Source organism: Pogona vitticeps, chromosome 5, assembly GCF_051106095.1.
Source record: "Pogona vitticeps strain Pit_001003342236 chromosome 5, PviZW2.1, whole genome shotgun sequence".
NCBI classification, from domain to species: Eukaryota; Metazoa; Chordata; class Lepidosauria; order Squamata; family Agamidae; genus Pogona; species Pogona vitticeps.
Genome location: NC_135787.1, coordinates 6,934,934 through 6,958,643, shown reverse-complemented (window position 1 = coordinate 6,958,643; position 23,710 = coordinate 6,934,934).

Below are 23,710 nucleotides of genomic sequence, written 5' to 3'. Positions count from 1 at the left end.
CTGCCTGGCTTCTAATTTCAGCCCAACCTGGAGCAGGAGCAGCAGTGGCGGCACCCACTTGGTGAGTGCGGGGCTTCCTCCCCACCTCATAGGGGCTTGGTCCTGCCTTCCCCCCCCAAGTGCTCATGCATCCAGAAGGGGAGCCCTCTTCCTGCCCAGCAGTCTTCTCCCTCAGGGGTTTGGCACCACTGGGGCTTCTGCTTTTAGGTCTCTCCCCCCCCCACTCTTTGCAGGTCACCTGGTGAGGCTGCTGCTGCTGTTGCCTCATCCTCTTTGTGGCTGAGGTGAAGGAGGAGCCCCACTTGCAACCTAGCCATGCACTTCTCCTTCCTCCCACCTGGCACTCCTCCGCACTCTGCCCAGACATGCAGCGGGAGGGGTGATGCCGAGAGAACAGCCTTCTCGTGCATGCTCCCCTCCCTGTCTCCTTTCGCAGCCTGCCTCGGAGAGCTCACGCCTGTCCATCCATCTGTCTTGATGGTCTGTCACTCATTCCTTCCCTCTCTCTTCTTTTCCTTTTCCTTTCCTGCTGCTGCTTGTTTGCCGCTGCCGCTGGGGCTGAAGAGCCGTGGCCAACAAGAAACAAGGAACAAACAAAAAGGAAAGGAAGAGAGAGGGAGGGAGGGAACGAGTGACAGACCATCAAGCTGGAGGGATGGATATCCTACATTTGAAGGGGTGGGAGATGGAACTTTGCTAGTGGCAGTCAAGACTGCTTTTGGGATGAACTGCAGAGCTGTTGAAAAAGAATGCAAAAGATAAAATATACAGGAGACATGTAAACTGTATGAAAAGCATTTGAGAATTTTTGTAGCTAAAATATTATGCTGTGGTCTCTTGTTGACTATTGACACTTTGGAATATACAGTAATACTATGAATTTCCAAAACACTGTAGATTTATTCACATGATATTTTAAGGTTCATGAAATTAATATTTGATGTTTTCCTCCACCACTGTTATTTAATCTCTGCCCACACACTCCCGAAATAAAGAGATGGACACAGGCATTGGAGTTCACTAGGGCCACACTTTATTGCTTTTAACCTCCAATTACTCCCATCCTGCAGAGGGGCCTGGACGTCATGTGGATCCCTGGGGCAGGCTCTAGGGGTATCTCTTACCCCCTCTCCAATACTAAGCAGGTGAGTCCCAAGCCCCTGGTCAGAGCTGTCCCCTGAACATCTCGTACCCAGCTGGCCACAGAATGGGAAGAAAAACCTCCCTATCTGCCATCTATCCAATTGTCTAGAACTAAGACATGCAATGGATGGGACTATACCTTATTCACCCCTCATCCCTGCAAGTGAAATGCTAGGTCCTGGTTGCTGTGATTCTGGGTGCAGTAGGACCCCATGTGCTTTTTGGGAGCTCACTGAAACTCATGTTCTCTTCCACACTACTTGACAGTTTGACCTATTTAAATGTGACTCAAACCTAGAATAGCCCTCAGAATCCCATGGGTAAACAGTGTGGGATAGGCAAAAGTACGTCCACCCACCTTTTATATGCCAATCAGGGGAGACGGGTCAAGGCTGGGGAGTGTGGGAGTTGGAGTCCCCCAGAAGGGACTTTGAACACACACAGTCCATGACAGGTTTGAGCTAAACCTGGTGGAATTGTTAAATGTAGTTTTGTACTAAAGCAATAAGTATTTATCAGGATCATTACTAAAGAAAGAAGCAAAGCAAGAATTTATCCAGCTGAGTTAATTGTAACAGCTGAGAGAGCAATCCCTGGATTGGCTAATCCTGGGATAAAGCTTGCAGACCTAGCACACACACTTTGTGGGTTGGTGGTGTTGTGTTGCTGTGCTGGAGTATCCTGGAAGAAGCCGTGTCTTCGTGCTTTATATTGGAAGAAGAACTCTGGCTATTGGACTGAACATATGGTATTTGACTGCTGAACTAATTTATAAGGACTTTTGACTCTGATTTATGCATTGAACTCTGTGGAAACTGCTGTGTATGACTTCGGGACTGGAAAGAAGGACCAAGCTGTACATGTATGTATATATCCTGTAAATAATACAGCTATTCTGCTATCAACACTGCTTTATTGCTTGGCATCTTCATCTCTCAGGAAAGTTATTTTGGTTAGTGCCACCTGGTGCATCCTGGTAATACTGCAACTTTGTCAGTCCAGGCACTCACCTTCCCATTGATGTGCTCGGGCACTGCTTGCTCCTGCCTCACTTAGTGGGTGGTACTCTGCTTGCGCTACCTTTCTGGGCTCCACATGGGCTGAGCAGGCATGGCAGCTCACCGAGCAGCCACAGTGGCAGTGGGGAGTGGGTGAGGGCTGCGCTCCAGTGCTGCGGCAGGTAACAAGGGATGGGCAGGTGGGTGGGGGTGGGGAAAGACAGAGGGGCTTCCACATCTCCCCCTCATATCCAAGATTATAACATAAAATATACAAAAGCTAGACATTTTAAAGGTTTTTATCTTTGCCTGCTGGACGGAGGACATTAGGCTAAAAAGGAGGACATGTCCTCCTTTTGCCTGATGTCTGGCAACTCTACTCGAGACTGAAGGATGCCTAAACTAATTTGATTGGAACACGGTGAAAAGAGCCTTGACAGCGGATCTTTGAATAACAAAGCTCTGTAACTCTGAAGTACAGAGAATAAGCTTCTGAGAAGCTTCAGATGATAAGAATGCTAGTATGTTTTATTTACTTATTTAGCACAGTTTCTAGGTGAGATGGCATCAAACAGTGTCCAAGGAGCACACAGCAAGAAACATGAAACAATATAACAGCATGTACAATGTCAGGAAAATATCTGCTCAAGAACTTAAGCAATATACGGGGCAATCAGTATGTCTTTAGAAGGCGCCTGAGGGTGAAACTCGGTGATACGCTTAGTGAATTTTCAGAAAATCTAGGGGTTGTTCTCAGCACATGATTTCCCTCAATCACAGATACTACTGTTAGTATGCTGTGTTTTGTGACTTAAACAAACAGGGATTTAATTTGGAAGTTTGATACTCAAGAAACATATCTCTGAGGCAATTCCACGGAGAAAGAGTAAACAGGTTAATCGTAGAAAAAATATGCATTTTCCTTAATGTCCAGTTTGACCCGAAAACACACAAACAGATGCTCCCAACCATATGGCATTCCAAAGTAGAGGCAATGGGATAGAAAATGTTTGCTTCTGGATCACTGCCAGGCCATCGTCAGCCAACTGTGGTACAAATGACCTCTGTGTCCTTGACGGTCTATAAAGGGGAAGACCATTGTCCCAGCTATGGGACAACAAAAGAGATCAGGAAAAAGGCAGGTGCTGGAAATTAGCAGTCAAAAATCACAAGCCAGTTTGTTATCGAGGAAAAGTTCCAGAAGCCATTTCAATCCTCCCAATTCAACCAGAAGGTATTTTAGTCCTTCCTGTTCAGCCAATAAGCTGCCAAAGTAGGTAGAATCATGCTGATACATACAGATTTTTTTTGTGGTTATGTGCCTCAGCTCCAGTTCACGGCGAAGCCATGAATGGGTGACCACTAGAATGTCCTGTCATCAAAAGCCGTGCTCAACTCTTGCAATCTCAACCCTATGGCTTCCTTTGTGAAGTCAACCCATCTTGTATTTGTTTTTCCTCTTTTCCTGCTGCCTTCAACTTTCTCCCAGCACTATTGGCTTTCCAGAAAGTCCTGTTTTCTGATGAGATGCTCAAAGTATAGCAACCATTTCTGTTTCCATATTCATAGGAATGGGGGCCTCATGGACAATTGGAAATTCAGAAATATCATCATGCACCTGAGTGGGTTTTGTATTGAAGGATCAAGAGAAGGGCAGAGATCACATCAACCCTAATCTATGTGCCCTCTATCTGGTTATGAAGTGAGTATGGGACAGGGGTTCAAATGTACCTAGATGTTCTTCATGCACCACTGGGGACCTCCTCTGGAAGCACACCAGTCCAGGCAGAACCATGGGCTGCCCTTCTCTGCCTCCTCAGGCAGCCAACCACTCCGACGAGGAGAGGCAGGATGGAAATTAAGGGTAAGGATGTGTCACTAGACACCGAGACCAATCACTGTGCATGGGTGTGAAATCTGGACAGTAAAGAAAGCTGACAGGAAAAAAACAATGGATTCTTTTGAAATGCTTTGCAGATACCCTGGACTGCCAGAAGGATGAACAAGTGGGCCCTAGATAAAATGGACCATGAACTATCTATGGAGGGGAAAAATGAAGCTGAGGCTGTTCTACTTTGGACACATCATGGGAAGGCAAGGTTCTCAGGAAAAGATAGTAATGCTGGGAAAGGTGAAAGGCAGTAAAAAGAGACCCAATGAGAGATGAGTTGATTCCCTAAAGGAAGCCAGAAGCTTGAGTATGCAGGAGCAGAGCAAGGCTCTTGAGGACAGGCCATTTTGGAGATGGCTCATTCATGGGGTCACCATAAGCCCTAAGTGACTTGATGGCACTCAACAGCAACACCAAACATCAGGATTTTTTTTAAAGGCCTCTTTGTGGCATTCTGACCCTGAAGGGAGAGATATCTCTCAGGACCTGAAAACTCTTATCCAAGATGTCTCTCTCTACATTGTGACAAGCCTCAATCAATCAGAACAAGGAATTTAGCTAGTATCTTTCACATTCCTTTTATGTTGGCAATTGGTTGTGACATCCTTGGCTGTTGTTTGATTCCCTGAGTGTCTGGGCAACAGGCCACTGGATCTCAAAGGTTCCAGAATCTGCTGGGCCTGCCATGAGGCTAGCTAAGAAAGTTCATGTCAACCATCAGACTCTTGAGGAAGAGAAGAAAAGCTATCAATTATTTCAATTGTTGTTATTGTTGTCATCAGAACAATAGCAACAGTTGGGGCATTATTTGGCTAGACACCAACATACCTCTGACAGAGGGAGAAATGGCTCAGAGGGCTTGGGCATACACAAAACACCCCATTTTCAAGGCCTTAGGCCTCCTGGATATTCTCCAAGGCCCATGCTTGCAAACAATGATTTCTATTCCAGCGAATACAACTTGCAGTACATTCTTTGCCAATAAAGTTGAGTATTGCGCTCCTCATGTTTTCATGTGGTATTTCTAAGGATGCTTTCATGTGCTGTGTGGAAGACAAATGTCTTTTACAACCTACATCAGGCAATTGGCTTTTGTAGATTTACTGGCAGGAAAAGCAAACATAAAGTAGGCTGGAATGATGAATCCAGGTGTATCTATGTGAAATAAAACCTCTACTAGTACAATATTTACAACACAGAGTGTTTGATGCCATAAAGAGATTGATGCTCATATACTGTTTTTCGCTCTTTGGTGTACAGGGGAGGGCACGGGGTGTGTGCAACGTGGCAGAAGGGAAATACAGCTACAAAGTATGGTGTGAATGTTAAAGAGACAAGAGTGAACTTTCTTGGACTCACCAGGACAAGATGGAAGGACTAGGCTGCATTTCCACATCTTGCAGAATGCTGATGATGTCATCCATTATGGTGATTTTGGGTGAGGAAATCTGATTTCACCCCCCCTCCCTAGGGTCCCAATGCCCTTGTGTGAATCTTTTTCATCACTGAGTACTGCAGTACAAAGTGGAAGTCTTTCATTTTCTGAAACTGCTACAGCTGGCCAAAACCATCCTTCTGGTGTTGGTTTTCTGAACTCAAAGATTTACCCACATCTTGTACTCCCCAGAGACTCCCCCACAATGAAAGCATTATTATTTCTAAACATTTATTGTATAGTAAACATTTGGAATAAACCATAAAATAGTCCATTATGTGGCATAAGTTAAAGCATCAGGATTTTAGTCTATATTTTGTATTGAACAGAATTTTAGTACTGTGTATCTGTTCCTGCTGACTTAGCCATGCGTTGGTCTTTGCCCCCTTACCCCGGAATAAATACACAAGCCATAATATGGGTTTAAACATGGGCCACACTTTATTCAAATATCATCATTATGCCAATCATTTGGCAAAGGGGGGGGGGGGGTCCTGCCTTAGTGCAAATTCAGGTTTCAAAATCAGGTCTACAAGGACCCTTCTAAACAACCAATGTGCTAAACCCTGGCCTCATTTATCCCAATCTTGAAGACATTGGGAAAATCTGCTAGTACAAATGTGACCACCCTGGACCTCACGCCACTCTCTCTGTTCTGACGGATGGTCCGGGTGTCTCCCCCCCCCCCCAGTGCATCTTTCCCCTCAAGCATCGGATCGCATGATCCACAGTGCTGGGAGTTCAGATGAGCTCAAATTACCTGCTATTAGAATTTGACTCCCCACTTCAAGTATCTGTTTAATCCGCACTAACCTCCAGTGTGACCAACTTTCCACCCATCAAATGGCCAACGTGCCTAATCCAGTGAGGGATAGGCAAAAAATCCCCTCCTCCAAAAGCCAATCAGGAGACGAGTCAAAAACGCGACCAGATAAACTCACACTGGAATAAAGGGGAGTGGGGGTTTGGATGTCAACAAGAAAGAGGGAATGACAGGGGGAAATGGCTCCTTTTATCCACTGCCACTCCCCCCTCATCCAACTGCTCTTGTGAGATGCCATGTGATCTCACGTCCATCCGGGGAAGCAGGCAAAGGAACTCTATGCTGTTGAAGCCTCAGCTCACCAGCAGCGTATTCTTTGCTAGGGTACAATGTCTAGACTTAATTATTTGGCACACTCATCTCTTTCCCCCCCCCTTCTTTCTCTCGATCCCTTACTCCTTCTCACCCTCCTTCAGGTGTACAAAAGAGGCTGCATTTGAGGGTAAGAATTCTAGCTCTGTGTACTGCCTGCTGCTGTCGCCATGTGAACGAAGACAGTCTGATAAGGAGGCAGAATGAAATGAAATACCAAACTGTTATCAGTGTTGGCATATTGTACATGGGAGATATACTTGGGCATCCCAAATCCAGTCTTCACCAAACGTCTCCTGACTCTTGGCCTGACACTTCTCCTCACCCTTTCCAAGTTTGGCAAAGGTTGGACTTGGGAGGTCCAGGTTAAAGATCCCCAAAGCAGGTCCCCCCAGGAAAGTGCTCTTTCGCCAGCTGAGGGGACCTGCTTTGGGGGATGATTCCTTGGACATAGCAAATCCAATTCTTCACCAAACTGGAGAGGTGTGGGGAGGACAGTCAGCTGAAGACTCTTGGCAAGTTTGTCATCTCTAACTCATGGGGGGGGGGTGTCATTCTACCACTCCCAGAAGTCCTCCTCGGCAAAAAACACAAAACAGACTGCTTCATTGTTGTGGTTCGTGACTTATGAATAGTGATGAACCATCATGAACTGCTTCCCCCCCCCCCCCGTTCTTGCCATCTCTATTCACAATCAATTTGATACAGTAAGCCCAATTACAGATTGCCAGTCCAGCATTCTATATAAGCTCTTTAAGATTAAAAACAGGCCTGCAACACTGAATTGTCTTTTAGAGTAATTACCTCATTTGGTTTAAATTAGCTCAGCACAAAAGTTTCACCCCAGCTTGTGTTTATAAGGGAAGTGCGAAATTATTCACTTTGAATGGCAGGGGAAAAGATAACACAGATTCAGTCTACAACTCCAACTTTCAACTCTTCTGATTTGAGAGATAGCAATTCCTAGCCTTTTTACCTCCTCTCCCCTCCCCCAAAAAACCGGAAAAATAAAGATTAGCAGAGGAAGAGCATGCTTATGATGCAGCAACCACATCTTTCACAGTAGGTTGGAGATTCGTGTATTATTATCAGAATTGTCATCTTTGACTCTCAATATTGAAGCAATTAAAGAATCCAAAAGCACATTTGCTTAACCCCGGGGAAGCCCCTGAGAGGTGTTAGAAGCTTAAAAACAACCAAAGAGAGGAATGCTAATGGTTATATACAAGGATAAAGACACACATGCCGGAAGGTGATGATTCAATACTAGAGATGGGCATGAACTAGTTCATCCCAGTTTGTCCCAGTTCATAAAGGTGGCAGAACAGCTGCTGTTGCTGCCTCCTACTCCCACCTCAAATAGCCACTCACCAGGTCCAGCTTGCTTGCTGTTCCCTCCTCTTTGGCTAATCTCCCAGTCAGGAGCAAGAGCACAGACTTCTGTGCCCCGCCCTTTCCTCTGATTGGGAGATCAGCCAAGGGGGCGGGGCAGAGAAGCCTGAGCTCTTGCCAGGACCAGAAGATCAGTTGAGGAGGGGCAGGAAGCTACCGTACGGGACCTGATGAGTAGCTGATTGAGCCAGAGGGCAGGAAAGGGGGGCAGCCACACCTGTGCTGCCTCTTTATGAACTGGGACAAAACAGGACGAACTGATTCGTGAACATCTCTTTTCAACCCATTTTGCCACAAATCTTTTGCATGTGCAGGTGTCATTGTGGGGCCCAGACACCCCCCCAATCAGATTCAAAACCCCGCTCTTCAACAGATATAACAGATTAAACTGCACACACAACAAAGACAGCTGTGTCACCTTACGTGCCACTGTTGCTGCCGCAGTCTAGCACAGCCACTCTCCTCAATATTATGGGATGCACTCATACAAATAGTTTATAATGAGAGCACTTTTTGGGAATAGGGCCTCATAGGGACCACACCCTGCATGACCACAAGTGAGAAATGTGGTGTGGGGTTTGAACTACAGCTCCCAGAAAGCCATAGGTAGCATGGACACTTGTCCATGCTCATCCTTTAGCTGTACACTGGGCATAGGACAGGCCCTACCATCAGGCAAACTGAGATAATGGTCTCAACTAGCAGGTTCTATGGGCCAACAGTGAGGCCTTGGAGGACGCCTCCCCGGTGCTTGGCAACTTGTTCTGCACCTTGGAGGTTTGGTGTCTTCAGGCATGGCCTCTCCCATTTCCACTGTTGAAGTTAGGCTCACCTAACAGGCAAGACACCGAGGGACATGGTGGCGCTGCGGGCTAAACCACAGAAGCCTGTGCTGCAGGATCAGAAGACCAGCAGTCGTAAGATCGAATCCACGCGACGGAGTGAGCACCTGTCGCTTGTCCTAGCTCCCGCCAACCTAGTGGTTTGAAAGCATGCAAATGCAAGTAAATAAATAGGGGCCACCCCGGTGGGAAGGTAACAGCGTTCCATGTCTAAGTCGCACTGGCCATGTGACCACGGAAGATTGTCTTCGGACAAAATGCTGGCTCTATGGCTTGGAAATGGGGATGAGCACCGCCCCCTAGAGTCGAACACGACTGGACAAAAATTGTCAAGGGGAACCTTTACCTTTACCTTTAACAGGCAAGACTGCACGTTGACAAGCACCGAAGAACCAAGGCTGGTTCTGAAAAACAAAGAACTCACAAGGACGTCTTTGACCATCAGTCGGATCTGCTTTGATCTGGTTTCCTGCTTTGAGCCGGACGTTGGACTCATTGGCCTTGTAGGCCCCTTCCAATTCAATTATTCCATGATTCAAGTCCACGATGGCCACAAATGACTACTGAGTTGCATGCCACTTTCGCCTCTCTATCTGTAAACTCATCACGTTCGAATAGTCAAAGCTATGGTTTTTCCTGTCGTGATGTATGGAAGTGAGAGCTGGACCATAAAGAAAGCAGACCGCCGAAGAATTGATGCCTTTGAATTGTGGTGCTGGAGGAGGCTCTTGAGAATCCCCTGGACTGCAAGGAGAACAAACCTATCAGTTCTAAAGGAAATCACCCCTGAGTGCTCACTGGAAGGACAGATCCTGAAGCTGAGGCTCCAGTACTTTGGCCATCTCATGAGAAGAAAAGACTCCCTGGAAAAGCCCCTGATGTTGGGAAAGTGTGATGGCAAGAGGAGAAGGGGACGACCGAGGATGAGATGGCTGGACAGTGTCTGCGAAGCAACCAACATGAACCTGACACAACTCCGGGAGGCAGTAGAAGACAGGAGGGCCTGGCGTGCTCTGGTCCATGGGGTCACGAAGAGTCGGACACGACTAAACGACTAAACACACACAAACACCATCACGTTTCCTCATATATTTTGATACTTTGATGAACATGAAATTGCTGGCTTGAATGGATGGCTTTGCAGATGTATCTTTTATGCTGGAAATGCTTGGAATGTATTTGGGGTGGGAGAGAATCCACATACGTAGGCTGATGGATTTTTCTTAATGAAACTGGAAGTATCTAATGAGTATCTAGCTGAGTTATGTGCACTGCAGCAAATCCATGTCTGAGGCTCTTCTGATTTATGAGGCTGTCGCTCTGCAGGTATCTTCGATAGAATAATCATGCTTAGGAGCTCACTGAACTGTTCCTTTGTGGCATAATTTCATAGGGAGATGTTTACTACTGTGTTTCGGTAGTCCGATTAGCCGCCACGACATTTCCCAGACTGCTCATGTATAGATATATAAAAATAGATACAGATAAGCAGAGGTCGGAAAAATTTAGGCTTGCGTTGGGTGTTTGGACCATACATCCCAGAATCACTGAGCAACTTTTCCAAACTTAGGAGTCTTTTCCAAACTCTGAGACCCAGATATAACAAATTGCTAAAGACCAAAGGTGGTCTTCTCTAGCAGCTCAATGTTGATAGGCAGCTATAAGTCCCCTGCTTGTCTTTCATAAATTTCTTTACCCATAAACAAGTTTTTTACTGGGCAGCCTCTCTGAAATAGAAAAAGTCTTTGAGTAAAGGACTATCCACTGCAAAATTAGACAAACAGTTGTGTTGTTCGTAATGGGCAGTGACTCTCCAGGGCTTCAGATGTGACATCATTCCTAGTTATACTGGTGATGACAACACTGAGGGTTTTCTGTATCCCCAACATGAACCTTGTCACTGGGCTTTGCCCCTTCCTCCTAGAGATGTTGCTCTGTTCACTAGTACGATTTCACTAATGCAAATATTTGTCCCGAACAAACCTTTTCATCCATCTGTGCAATTTTTTGCAACAATTGTTATCAGAGCCGGAACACTCAAAATAACCAGGTATTTCAAAACAGAAGCGTGTGTCCAGATGGGATCCCATTGAAAACAACAGGTTTCTTCTCCATTTTGATGTGCATTGTCATATACATCAAACTGACATCTCTGGTGTCTAAAACAAAACACAGTTTGCAAAGAACAATAATAAAAATGGAGGGGAGTATTTATTTATTTTATTATTTATTTATTTATTTATTTATTTATTTATTTATTTATTTGATTTGTATCCCGCCCATCTGGTAGGTCAGTACCACTCTGAGCGGCTAACATAAAATATACAGATTATAACAGCATAAATCCAAAAATATCAAATGTCAATTAACAAAACATAATAAATCATAAATAATAAATAGAAAAAGAAGAAGAAAAAGTAAATTAAATTAAATTAAACACTGGCAGGAGGGAAGGCCTTGACATAAAGCCATGTTTTTAATTGAGTTTTAAATGTACCCAGCGAAGGGGCCGCGCGAATCTCAGGAGGGAGATTGTTCCAAAGGCGAGGGGCCACTGCCGAGAAGGCCCGGTTTCTTGTCTTCTCTCTCCGGGCCTCCCTCGGCGTCAGGCCCCTCAGCCTCACCTCCAGGCTCGCGCGAGTGGTTCGGGTAGAACTTGGTGGGTGAAGGCGTTCCGCCAAGTATCGAGGTCCCAAACCGTTTAGGGCCTTATAAGTGAGCATTAAAACTTTGAAGTCGATACGGAAACAAATGGGCAGCCAATGCAGTCTAGCCAGAATGGGAGAAATATGATGGTATTTTCTCCCTCCGGTAAGAAGTCTGGCTGCTGCGTTCTGCACCATCTGAAGTTTCCGTATCAGCCTCAAAGGTAGCCCCACGTAGAGCGCGTTGCAGTGATCTAATCTTGAGATTACGAGCGCGTGTACTAAGGTAGTGAGGGCCCCCGTGTCGAGATAGGGCCGCAGCCGGGCAATCCGCCAGAGATGGAAATAGGCGGAGCGGACAACCGACGTCACCTGTGTTTCCATGGTGAGCGTCGGGTCCAAGTGTATGCCCAAGCTGCGGACCCCACTCGCCGGGGCCAAGGTCGCCCCCCCAAAGGAGAGAGGGCCAACCAGGCCACCAACCACGGGGGGCCCCACCCTCAGGACTTCCGTCTTGTCCGGGTTCAGCCGCAAACCATTTTCCTGCATCCATTCCAGTATAGTCTCCAGGCAGCGCTGAAGGGTCAGGACGGCATCACCTGCAGTTGGCAAAAAGGAGATATAGAGCTGAGTGTCATCAGCGTACTGGTGACACATCGCTCCACACCTCCTGATGACCCCCGCTAGTGGCCTCATATAGATGTTAAATAGCATTGGGGAGATAATCGAACCCTGTGGAACCCCACAATTGGAGTTCCACGGGGCCGAGAAGCTCTCCCCAAGCTGAACTCTCTGGGGACGGTCCTCCAGGAAGGAACGGAGCCAGGCTAACGCCAGGCCACCGATTCCCAACTCGGAGAGCCTCCCCAGGAGGATACCGTGGTCGACGGTATCAAAGGCCGCCGAAATATCGAGGAGGACCAGCAGAGACAATTTGCCCCTGTCGGCCTCCCTCAGGAGATCATCATACAGGGCGACCAATGCTGTCTCTGTCCCATGGCGCGGCCTGAAGCCCGACTGGAATGGGTCCAGTGCATCTGTTTCATCCAAGAGCGCCTGAAGCTGGTCTGCCACCACCCTCTCCACCACTTTGCTCATGAAAGAAATATTGGCGACGGGCCTGTAATTGCCAATTTCGTCCGCCGCCAAACTAGATTTCTTTCGTATGGGCCTAATGAGTGTCTCCTTGAGGGCAGATGGAAATCTGCCCTCAAGGAAAGACCCATTTATTATAGCTGCGGCCCATTCAGTTGTTTTATAGGGAAGAGCTACTTGACAGTGAAACAGGCTATTCTGGAAGGTAATTTCTTATTTTTTTTTCCCCGGGAGGTTTTCAGATGGGTTAAATGACAGGGATTTGGATTGGATGAGCCTTGTGGTTCCTTTCAGCTCCATCATTCTGTGAGCCTAGATTTTGCACATCTCACTTTGTAACCCCCCCCCAAGCCTGGTCAAGGTCCATTAGTGTTATTCCTCAGTGGCAGTAGCTATTTTCCCCCCTTGCAAACACCCTCCTCTAGACCAGATACACGATGCAACCCTTTTATATAGAGATGCCTTGGACTCAATGTTGCAATAATACCTACATATTCAGATGCTTCTAGAGACAGACATGAAGCAGTTCGTGCTGGTTCCAGGTGACAGTCCAACAGGTATTCTGTCGTTCAGCACCCTTCCTCCTCCAGTGGGTGCCCAAAGGAGGTGGGGCAGGGCAGCCAGGGCACCTACCACAGGGGGCGGGGCACCAAACTACAGTACACCTGTTGGGCCATCATCCAAACCAGTACGAACCGCCAAATCAGTGGTTCATGCCCATCTCTAGATATCTCTGTTCAGCCTGGAATAAGAGAGCATCCCCTGTGAAACAGACATTATTTTTCCATGCAGTGTAAGCAGGGGTGCTAAATTAAGTCACATACTGTACCTGTACCCACCAGCAGTTTTTACCCCACAGTAATTATCACTGTTCAGACAATCATTCATTTAGCCCTGCTTTTCTGGATCGTGTCTGCTTCCCCAAACAATTCCATCCTTATTATTAAGCTGAAGTCACTTCAGTGCGGCCAAGAGAGGAACCGAGCACATTGTCTTTAAGAAATATCCTTTTTGGACGTTTTCAATTTGGTCTTGCTGTTGCATTCGGAAACCAGATGTTTTTGAGATTGAACTCTCCTATATGACAAAGGAGGAAGTCTTTAATGGACTCTCGGTACAAGGCATAACAACCAGTCAAACGAAATTACAAGACATGCTTGGTCTGACGGGGCTACAGAAGCTATTTTTCCAACCTAATACGTTACGGGCAGACAAATCCTTCTTGAGTACAATATGAAGACGGCTCCTTCTTTTGTATACGTTTTACGATGAATTCAAAATGGATTTTTCACTCATTCAGAACTGATCAATTAAAAATGATTACTTTTTAGAGAGGCAGTAGATATTATCTTACTTAATACAATTTCACTGATAGATTTTGAATCACAGCACATCAACCATGATTAGCTTCTGCCCCCACCATGATAAGGAAAGATATTTATTGCCCACAGCAGTTCTTCATTATTCCTAGTTGTTCCCCATGAATGAGCTGACCACCTGAAATATTAAAGAGGCAGAAGGACCACTTTAATATAAACATGCACATCCTACTGTCTTTTCCAGGCCATTTTTGATCCGCCAGAAGCTCGCATCCCGGGTGGATGGAAAGCCCTGGGGGAACAGATACCATTTTCTCATTGTAACTAGAGAGGGGCAAAGACCACAAGATTGGTGGTTCGTGCCAATTTGGTGGGTGGCTGAACAGGCTGTTCCACAGTTCGGGGCCCTGCCTCCTCTAGCTGGTGCCCACTCAGAGGCAGTGCCCTGGCTTTCCTGCCCTGCCTCTCTGAATGGCCACCTTGGCCTGACCTCCCCAAACAGACCCCTTCTCAGCTCGCTAAAAGAAGATGTCAGTCTCATTTGGCTTGCAGGGCCCCCTGCACATATGCCTCTATATCTCTGTGAGGAGGTTGGTGAGAGCAAGGCCCCTCTCATGGGAATGCCATCCCTCCTGCTCTCTGCTGACAAGGAGGTGCAGACACCACCCAATCCCCCTCCCAGGAAGATCACCTGAGCAAAACCCAGGAAACATGGAGGAGAAACTGAGGGGAATGTCCATTGGAGAAGGCAGGAATATTTTGGCGGGAAGAGAATGACAGCCACGGGTAGAAGTAGAGGTGGGACCGGAAGATATAAAGAAGGAGGGGGATAGCTTGCCTCGTGGTTGGGAGTGGATTTGGCTGGAAGACCCGTGGACTGGGAAGGTAGAAAAGGTGAGGGTCCCGAGAGAGGAGGCGGATGCCTGGAGGAGGAGTGAAAGTAACCCAAAGCCCTCTTATTGGGGGGAGGAGCGTGAGATGAAGGAGTGGAGGAAGAAGTTGAGGGAGAAAAAGGAGAAGGTGGAGAGGGAGAGGCTAGAGAGATTGGAATGGCTGATGATGCAGCAACAGCAGAGAGGTCTTTCAGGAGACTTTGGCGGGACAATGCCTCCTCACGAGACCCAATCTGGACAGATGGTCGGGATGAAGATACAGTACCCCTATTGGAAGGGGAGGGTGGACAATTAGTAAACATAGACTGTACCCTGGACTGGCCGGGTCCCTGGAATACCCAAGAGACTAATCCATTCAAAGTTGATGATTGGAAACTCCCTCCTAACCCATTGTTAGAGGGAGACAACGGTTGGAATACCTTTGTTGATATAGGCTGTTTGTTAAATAATCCAATAAATGTGACTCCAATTTCCAAACCGAGGAAGTCTGTCAATTTATTTGAAGAAAAAAGTGGAGCCAGAACTTGAACCCTCACAATCTCCCACACCAATCTCCAATCCTTACTGTCACCCCAGCCTTCCTTCCCTTGGAAAACCCCATGGCGAACCCAATCAGGAGACATATGAGTTCTCTGCTCCCATGACCCTTGGTGCCAGAGTTTCTTTATGTTTCATTTCTCAAGAAAACACTCCAGAAGGCCTGTGAAATAAGTTTCACTTTCACTTATCCCTCTACCAAGCAGAAATCTAACATTTTGCTTTGTGACCTATAAGGAAAAAAAATGAAACTCCAAATATTAGGAATCATTATTATAAATATTCGGAAATATCCAAATAAGATCATGGCCACTGGTCCCATCACCTCATGGCAAATAGAAGGGGAAGAGATGGAGGCAGTGACAGCTTTTACTTTCTTGGGCCCCATGTTCACTGCAGATGGTGACAGCAGAAACAAAATTAAAAGACGCCTCTTCATGACCCCATGGACCAGACAGAGCACACCAGGCCCTCCTGTCTTCCACTGCCTCTCGGAGTTGGGTCAAATTCGTGTTGGTCGCTTCGACAACACTGTCCAACCATCTCGTCCTCTGTCGTCCCCTTCTCCTCTTGCCTTCATACTTTCCCAACATCAGGGTCTTTTCCAGGGAGTTTTCTCTTCTCATGAGATGGCCAAAGGATTGGAGCCTGAGCTTCAGGATCTGTCCTTCCAGTGAGCACTCAGGGTTGATTTCCTTCAGAATGGATAGGTTTGTTCTCTTTGCAGTCCAGGGGACTCTCAAGAGCCTCCTCCAGTACCACAATTCAAAAGCATCAATTCTTCGGCGGTCAGCTTTCTTTATAGTCCAGCTCTCACTTCCATACATTGCTACTGGAAAAAAACATAGCTTTGACTATGCAGACTGTTGTTGGCAAGGTGATGTCTCTGCTTTTTAAGATGCTGTCGAGGTTTGTCATCACTTTCCTCCCAAGAAGCAGGTGTCTTTTAATTTCGTGGGTGCTGTCACCATCTGCAGTCATCATGGAGCCCAAGAAAGTAAAATCTGTCACTGCCTCCAATACTTCCTCTTATTATTGTCTCTCCAGATGCCCCATAGTAGATGATACCATTCATAAATCAATCCTAGTGAGTTCAAAAGTTCATCACTTCTCCATCAACACTCAACCATCAGCAGAACAAACAACTGATATTTATAACAACAATTGCTCACCCATTAGTCAGTAATGAAGCTAGTTAACCAGTTAAGTTTAGTGATACAACAGCTAAACTATTTTTACACAATATGTTTGTTTGGTTTCATCCATGAAGAACTGTAAGTAAAGAGGAATGTTTTATTCTTTCTCCTAACCAGAGCCTCTGAGTGAGCTTTTTCATATAGTGTTGCATGTGTGTGATATTGTGATGCAGCCTTAGAAGTTTTGTGTTTTTTTATCTTCTTTCATCCAAAGCAGTAAAAACTTCCGAATGGTTGTTGTGGGTTTTCTGGGCTGTCTGGCTGTGTTCTGAAGGTTTTTCTTCCTAACGTTTCCCCAGTCTCTGGGGCCGGCTTATTCAGAGGACAGGAGTCAGAACTCTATATGTGTTTCCCGAGCTCAGACAAGGGGCAAGCAACTCAATTACTTTTATCTCTCCTTTCATTCTGTGTCCTTATACTGTGGAGAAACCCAGGCTGATCAAAAGAAAAACTAAAATACTTTTTCAAGTTGTGACCCCCTTTCTATAAGAGCCAAGTATTATTTATCTATTTTATTTATTTATTTTATTTATAGGTCACCTTTCTTCTAATGAGGAGACCCAAGGTAGCTCACAGTATCAAAAAGAACAGCATTAAAAACACCGTAAGTTAAGTATTAACTTAGGCCGCCCAGAGTGGTCTTAATCGACTAGATAGGCGGGATATTAAATAAATAAATAAATAAATAAATAAATAAATAAATAATAGAATAAATATGAAAATCAAAATATAATTGAACAATTAATGCAAATAAACATTTCAAAAAACTATCTTAACTTTAAATGGCATCCAGGGACTAATTCATTATTGTTAAAAGCCTGCAAACCCCCCCACACACACCATATTGGTATAAAACACATTTTTAATGGGGTAAAGTAATCCCTTTCCGGAAAACAGAAGCTTCTTTCTCCACCGAAGGGCCTATTTCTGATACGTACATACAAGCTGATTTTACTATCCCACTCCAAAAGGTCAAGGAAGAAACTATTTAACAAGGACTGCAACACCTATAAGGTGACCCATGACCTCCCCAAAAACATTCTGTGGCTCCTTTGAGGTTGAGAAACACTGCTCTAGAAGATGTAAGAAAAAAGTAATTCCAGAAACTGGTTGAAAACAGTTTTATTGCAATTAAAGTACCTTGTGTCATGTCTTTCCCCCTCCTCCTCTTTAAGATGATTATGCTACTTATTTTCAATCCCCTCTCCCTCAAAATTAAATAACTCAATGTTTCTCTTTTTAAACAAGGAAGTTCCAGTCAAAGGATGATAAGTCTGCTGTGATTACTTGCTGAAGTAGGAACCAGTTCAACGTTAAACTCTTCTTGCCCGCCAAGCTATTGTCACAAAAGGAGAAAGCTGTTAATGAGGCAGCTTCTTTCTTCACATTTTCCAGCAGGAATCTGTTGGAGCATCTTTAGATAAGGAAGAAAGTAGGGTGTCAAGAAAGAGAACTCCTTGTTTGATTTTTTTGGAGGGGACTTTGTTCCATTCAATTCAGATAAGGAGGAAAATTGCTGCTCTGCAGAGTTATATCGAACCCTAACGAGAGCAGGCTAAGTATCGGTTTCTCTTTGTCTTGGACATTAAGGGAGTCAAATGTAGTCTGGAAATGAGGGCTCTCCTGCAAAAAAACTAAATCAACGACAGATTTTCATACACAGAGCCAAAGCTGACAGTAGATGGAGTGAGGTTCAAGTCACATTTGGACTTTAAGCTGACCACATAATAGTAGGCATCCTTCAGTCTCGAGAGACTATGGTAATATTCTCTGAATAGAGGTCTTGGAACAGCGTCTGGTGTGGCTGAGAAGGCCAATTCAAGAGTGACAATCCCTTCCGCTCTGAAGACAAATACAATCTGTCCCCTGTCCAGCTCCCTGGTTTTGCAGGTTTGGGACTGCCTCTTTGCCTCGAACTGTTGGACAAGGGTCTATTCAAATTGGGAGAGGCCGTGATGCACCACCTGCCTCCAGGCTGAACGCTCAGAGCTCAAGTTTTTCCACCTGTTGAGGTCCATTCCTAAGGCCTTCAGATCCCGCTTGCAGATAACCTTGTATCGCAGCTGCGGTCTCCGTCTGGGGCGATTTCCCTGCAGTCATTCTCCATACAGGAGATTTTCCGGAATCCGACCATCAGCCATTCTCACAACATGCCCGAGCCAGCATAGACATTGACGTCACTGTTTCAGTAGCTGACCCCATGGGTTTTTCAAAAGTGACTATAAAGGTATTTTATTTATTATTTTACTACTATTACTACTAATAATAATAAAATTACCTTAGAATTGCAGAGGTAGAAGGGACCTGGTGGATCATGAAGTCCAACTGCTGCCAGTGGGGAATTGAACTCCCAACCTCTGACTCCTCAGTCAGATGCCTACACCACTGGGCTATCCGGTTTTTCTACTTTTTTAATGACATGACTACAAGTCAACAGTGAACACAGTGGACATTGCACCACAAATCAGTGATCTCGAAGAGGTATTATTTGGGACCTGGGCTGGATCTTATTTTCTCCAGCCAAGGCAGCCGCATGTCATACTTCAAAGAGGAATGCTTTCTCTTTGTATTAAACCTGGCTCCAAGAAACAAGGGCAGCCCATTCCCATTAAAATGCTGCAGAAAAGGGGAAATGTCACACCTAAGGGGGGACCCACAGTGGGTCCAGGTGCCATATCAATAATATTCTCCACCTACCTAGAATATCGCACTGCTTTTTAAAAAATGTCCACAATAAAGTTTTTGGGGGGACACACACTTCGGGTCAAGGGACGTGGTGGCGCTGCGAGTTAAACCTCAGAAGCCTCTGTGCTTCAAAGTCGGAAGACCAGCCGTCATAAGATCGAATCCATGTGATGGAGTGAGCCCCCATCACTTGTCCCAGCTCCTGCCAACCTAGCTGTTCAAAAGCATGCAAAAATGCAAGTAGATAAATAGGTACACCCCGGTGGGAAGGTCATGGCGTTCCGTCTCTAGTCATGCTGGCCACGTGACCACGGAGGATTGTCTGCAGACAAAACGCTAGCTCTATGGGTTGGAAACGGAGATGAGCACCGCCCCCTAGAGTCGGACACGACTGGACTAAATGTCAAGAGGAACCTTTACCTTTACCTTTACACTTCGGGTCAAAATCACACACCCTGTTGGGTTACAGTTATTGTTAATCATTTTAAAAATATTTGGTGGTCTGAGACCACACAGGAGGTTGGACTTAGTGCCAATCCAAAAAGTTAAAGGAAGAAGACTTTTTGTATGTTTATAAATATTTCTAAGGTACAATTGGCCATCAGGGTGCATTTCCCTGGCAATGAATTTCTAAGAGAATGGGAGAATGCGAGCTCAACTGCTAAGAAGTAATGAGTAATGCAATGAGTTGTTTTTTCAGACAAAGCATTCTGAGCTCTAACTGGGAATAAACAGTAACAAATGAACCACTTAAGGGTTCATTTTTGCAAGGAGAACAAACCTATCCCTGAGTGCTCACTGGAAGGACAGATCCCGAAGCTGAGGCTCCAATAATTTGGCCATCTCGTGAGAAGAGAAGACTCTTTGGAAAAGATCCTGATGTCAGGAATGTGTGAAGGCAGGAGAAGAAGGGAATGGCAGAGCATGAGACGGTTGGACAGTGTCATCGGAGTGACCAACATGACTTTGACCGAACTCCAGGAGGCAGTGGAAGACAAGAGGGCCTGGCGTGCTTTGGTCCATGGGGGTCACGAAGAGTCGGACACGGCTAAATGGCTAAACAATAAAAAAAAGGGTTAGCATCTAGGAAACTGGAGACCAGCACTCTCTAAATGTACAGAAACCAAAATGGAAGCAATGATAAATTCTTAGTTATTGTCAAGCAGAGTTCAGAGATACCTACTAGCCTTAGGGAGTCTGAAAAAGAATAGCAAGAGGAATCAAACACACAAAGCACTGATGAGGAGTGAAGAAAAGAAGATGGTTACTGGATGGAACAACTGGGAAACAATAGCAGTAATAGTATAGGTCTTGATGAACAAAAGCGGTACAACTAAATTTGGCTTCCTTGTTCTCATTTAGGGCCAACTTGCCTGGATACAATGGTTGTTGTGGGTTTTTCAGGCTTTGGGGGCATGTTCTGAAGGTTGTTCTTCCTAATGTTTCGCCAGTCTCTGTGGCCGGCATCTTCAGAGGACGGGAGTCAGAACTCTGTCCATGCTCTGTCCTCTGAAGATGCTGGCCACAGAGACTGCCAAAACGTTAGGAAGAACAACCTTCAGAACATGGCCAAAGAGCCCAAAAAATCCGGCTGCGAAAGCCTTCATGAATACACTGCCTGGATACATTCGGCCGTTTCATCCCAGAAACGATTTGCAACAAATGTAAAGGTCCATTCGTATTCATCTTCATCAGAAGAATTTCAAGGCAAGGTAAAAGAGCTTGGATTAGATAAGCAGGATGTCTCAGACCGATGTTGGTGCCACATAACCCTGATATATCACCAGCTCGAGCAAACGTATTTGGAATAACTCCCTGTGAACTCAGCAAGGGTGTCATCTAATGGAACAAGTCTGTGCAGAATTCTGTAGTGAAATGAACTGCATTTTATGAGAAAATTGGCTTAAAGATCATTCCCCACCACCAATGGAATTAAAATTGCTGTTCCTGGCCTGGACCATACTGGGTTTTTAGCATTCCTCAGAATTGTTTCCAAAGCAACACTTGTGAAATAGCCATAGTTCTCCCAGGTTTCTCATTTGCGAACCTTCTTCTTGAGCCAACAGTGTGATGGGGATACAAAAAAGGCAAATGTTATTTTAGGCTGCATTAACAGAAGTGTCGTTTCCAAATCTCATGAGGTGCTAGTCCCCCTCTATTCATCACAGGTTAGGCCTCACTTTGAGTCCTGTGCCCAGTTCTGGACACCGTACTTCGAGAAGAATGCTGACAAATTGGAACAAGTTCAGAGGAGGGAAAGAAGGAGGATCAGGGGGCTGGAAAACAATCCCTAGGAGGAAAGAATGAAAGAACCAGGCATGTTTAGCCTTGAAAAATATAACATAGAGGGGTGATAGGACAATACTTTTCAAAGACTTGAAAGGCTGTCATACAGAGGAGGGGCAGGATCTGTTCTCCATCCCAGGACATATAACAATGGGCTCAAAGTACAGGAAGCCATATTTCAACTGAATGTCACGAAAAACATAATTGTTACAGCAGTACAATGATGGAACCCATTTCCTTGAGAGTTGGTGAGTTGCTTCAACACTAAGTGAAACTTAGACAACCACCTGGCAGATCTGCTTTGATTTGCATTAATGCATGGAGCAGGGGGTTGGACTTGATGGCCTTCTAGGCCCCTTCCAATTCAATGATTCTATCAGCTCTTCTCAGAGACTTCTCTGGTCAGTGCCAAGCACGGGCGCTCCATGGTCTGAGGAGAAGGGTTGCTTCATACTCAAATTTTGGGATGTGGTGTCCCTCACAAGTTGCCCATGACGTCATGGTCTCCAAGATAGCCCTGCTTGATCCAATGAAAACCATGAGAGAGGACAGCTTATTCTGATTATTATTCCTATTGGTTAAGATTTTAGGATTGGGAAAGCCTCACTAATCTACTGACAGAGGTGTTCCTGGTTACTTAAAAGGAAAATCAGGGAACAAGTGTTCAGCCCATTACACCATCCAGGGAAATTCTGGTTCTTAACATGCCCCTGGGTTCATCTCAGTTCTCAGTAGAACCAAGGGTGTGGTTGCAAAGTTAAAACAACTGTGTTTCCCCAAAAATAAGACAGGCTCTTATATTAATTTTTGCTCCAAAAATTGCATTGGGGCTTATTTTCAGGGGATGTTTCATTTTTTTCATGGATAACCATCTACATTTATTCAAATGCAGCCCTGTCATATTCTTCTGGTTGCTGCACAAGGGTGACGGCCGGGCTTTCACTTAACTGGGCTTGTTTTGGGGGTAGGGCTTATATTATGAGCATCCTGAAAAAATCATACTAGGGCTTATTTTCAGGTTAGGTCTTATTTTCGGAGAAACAGGGTAAGCATCAGTTACCCCTGTTATTTGACACATCTGATCAGGCTGTTGTGACACATGCCTAATCTACATCTTTTTTGGATGACCATAATGCACTGTAAAGAAAGTTGCCTTTGAAAAGTGTTCAGAAATGCTGCAGATTCCAGATGTTGCAGCTAGACTACTGACCAGGTTACAAGGAGAACCGGAATTACTTGTTATGACAGCTTCACTGGCTACTGGTCTGTTTCCAGACACAATTCAAAATGCTGGCATTAACCTACACAGCTCGATATGATTTGGATTCCAGGTCATCATCTCCCCATATGAGTTTCTTTGGGTTTTAAGATCTCTGAGGAAGCCTTTCACTCAGTCCTACCACCCTTATAGGCATCCTTGGTGAAGACATGAGACGGAGCCTTCTTGGTGACTATTCTCACGCAATGGAACTCCCTTCCATGAGAGGCTACGTTATCTCACCCCCTGGTTCCTTTAACGCAGTGGTCCCCAACCTTGGGCCTCCAGATGTTCTTGGACTTCAACTCCCAGAAATCCTGGCCAGCAGAGGTGGTGGTGAAGGTTTCTGGGAGTTGTAGTCCAAGAACATCTGGAGGCCCAAGGCTGGGGACCACTGCCTTAACGGACAAAGAAAGAGCTTTCTCTTCTAGCAGGTTTTCGGTAAGTAACAAATTTGTGAAGGACTAGTTTTCAAAAGGAAATGTTCTGTTGCCATTGCAATGGGCGTTTAAATTATTTTAAAGTGTTTTTTATTCAAGAGTTTGAACATATTGCATGCTTCGTTATCTGCAATTTATTTTATTTTGGATTATCAGCCTTTGTTTTGTAAGCCGCCTCAGGTCCTTTTATTGGGAGGAAGGTGGCGTACAAATGAAAGTCATGAATGTATGGTCATATGCAAAGCTGTGCAGCAACTAAAAGATCTACCGGTGGTGGGCTGCCAAATCTCGGAACACTCACTGGAGTCTCCTGGAATTGCTATGCTTTCCTGGATCTGTAGGCAGAGAAGATGAATCTCCAGGTGAGCAGTGCTGGTGGACAACATTGTAGATTGAGACTCTTTCTGGCTGGGGTGATTGGCTATCTGTCCAGCACTAATTGTCCCTTCCAGCTTTTGAACTGAAAGAGAGCCCTGCCTATCTACTGAGTGTCCTATCACTCTCTTCTGTCAGTTGGTAG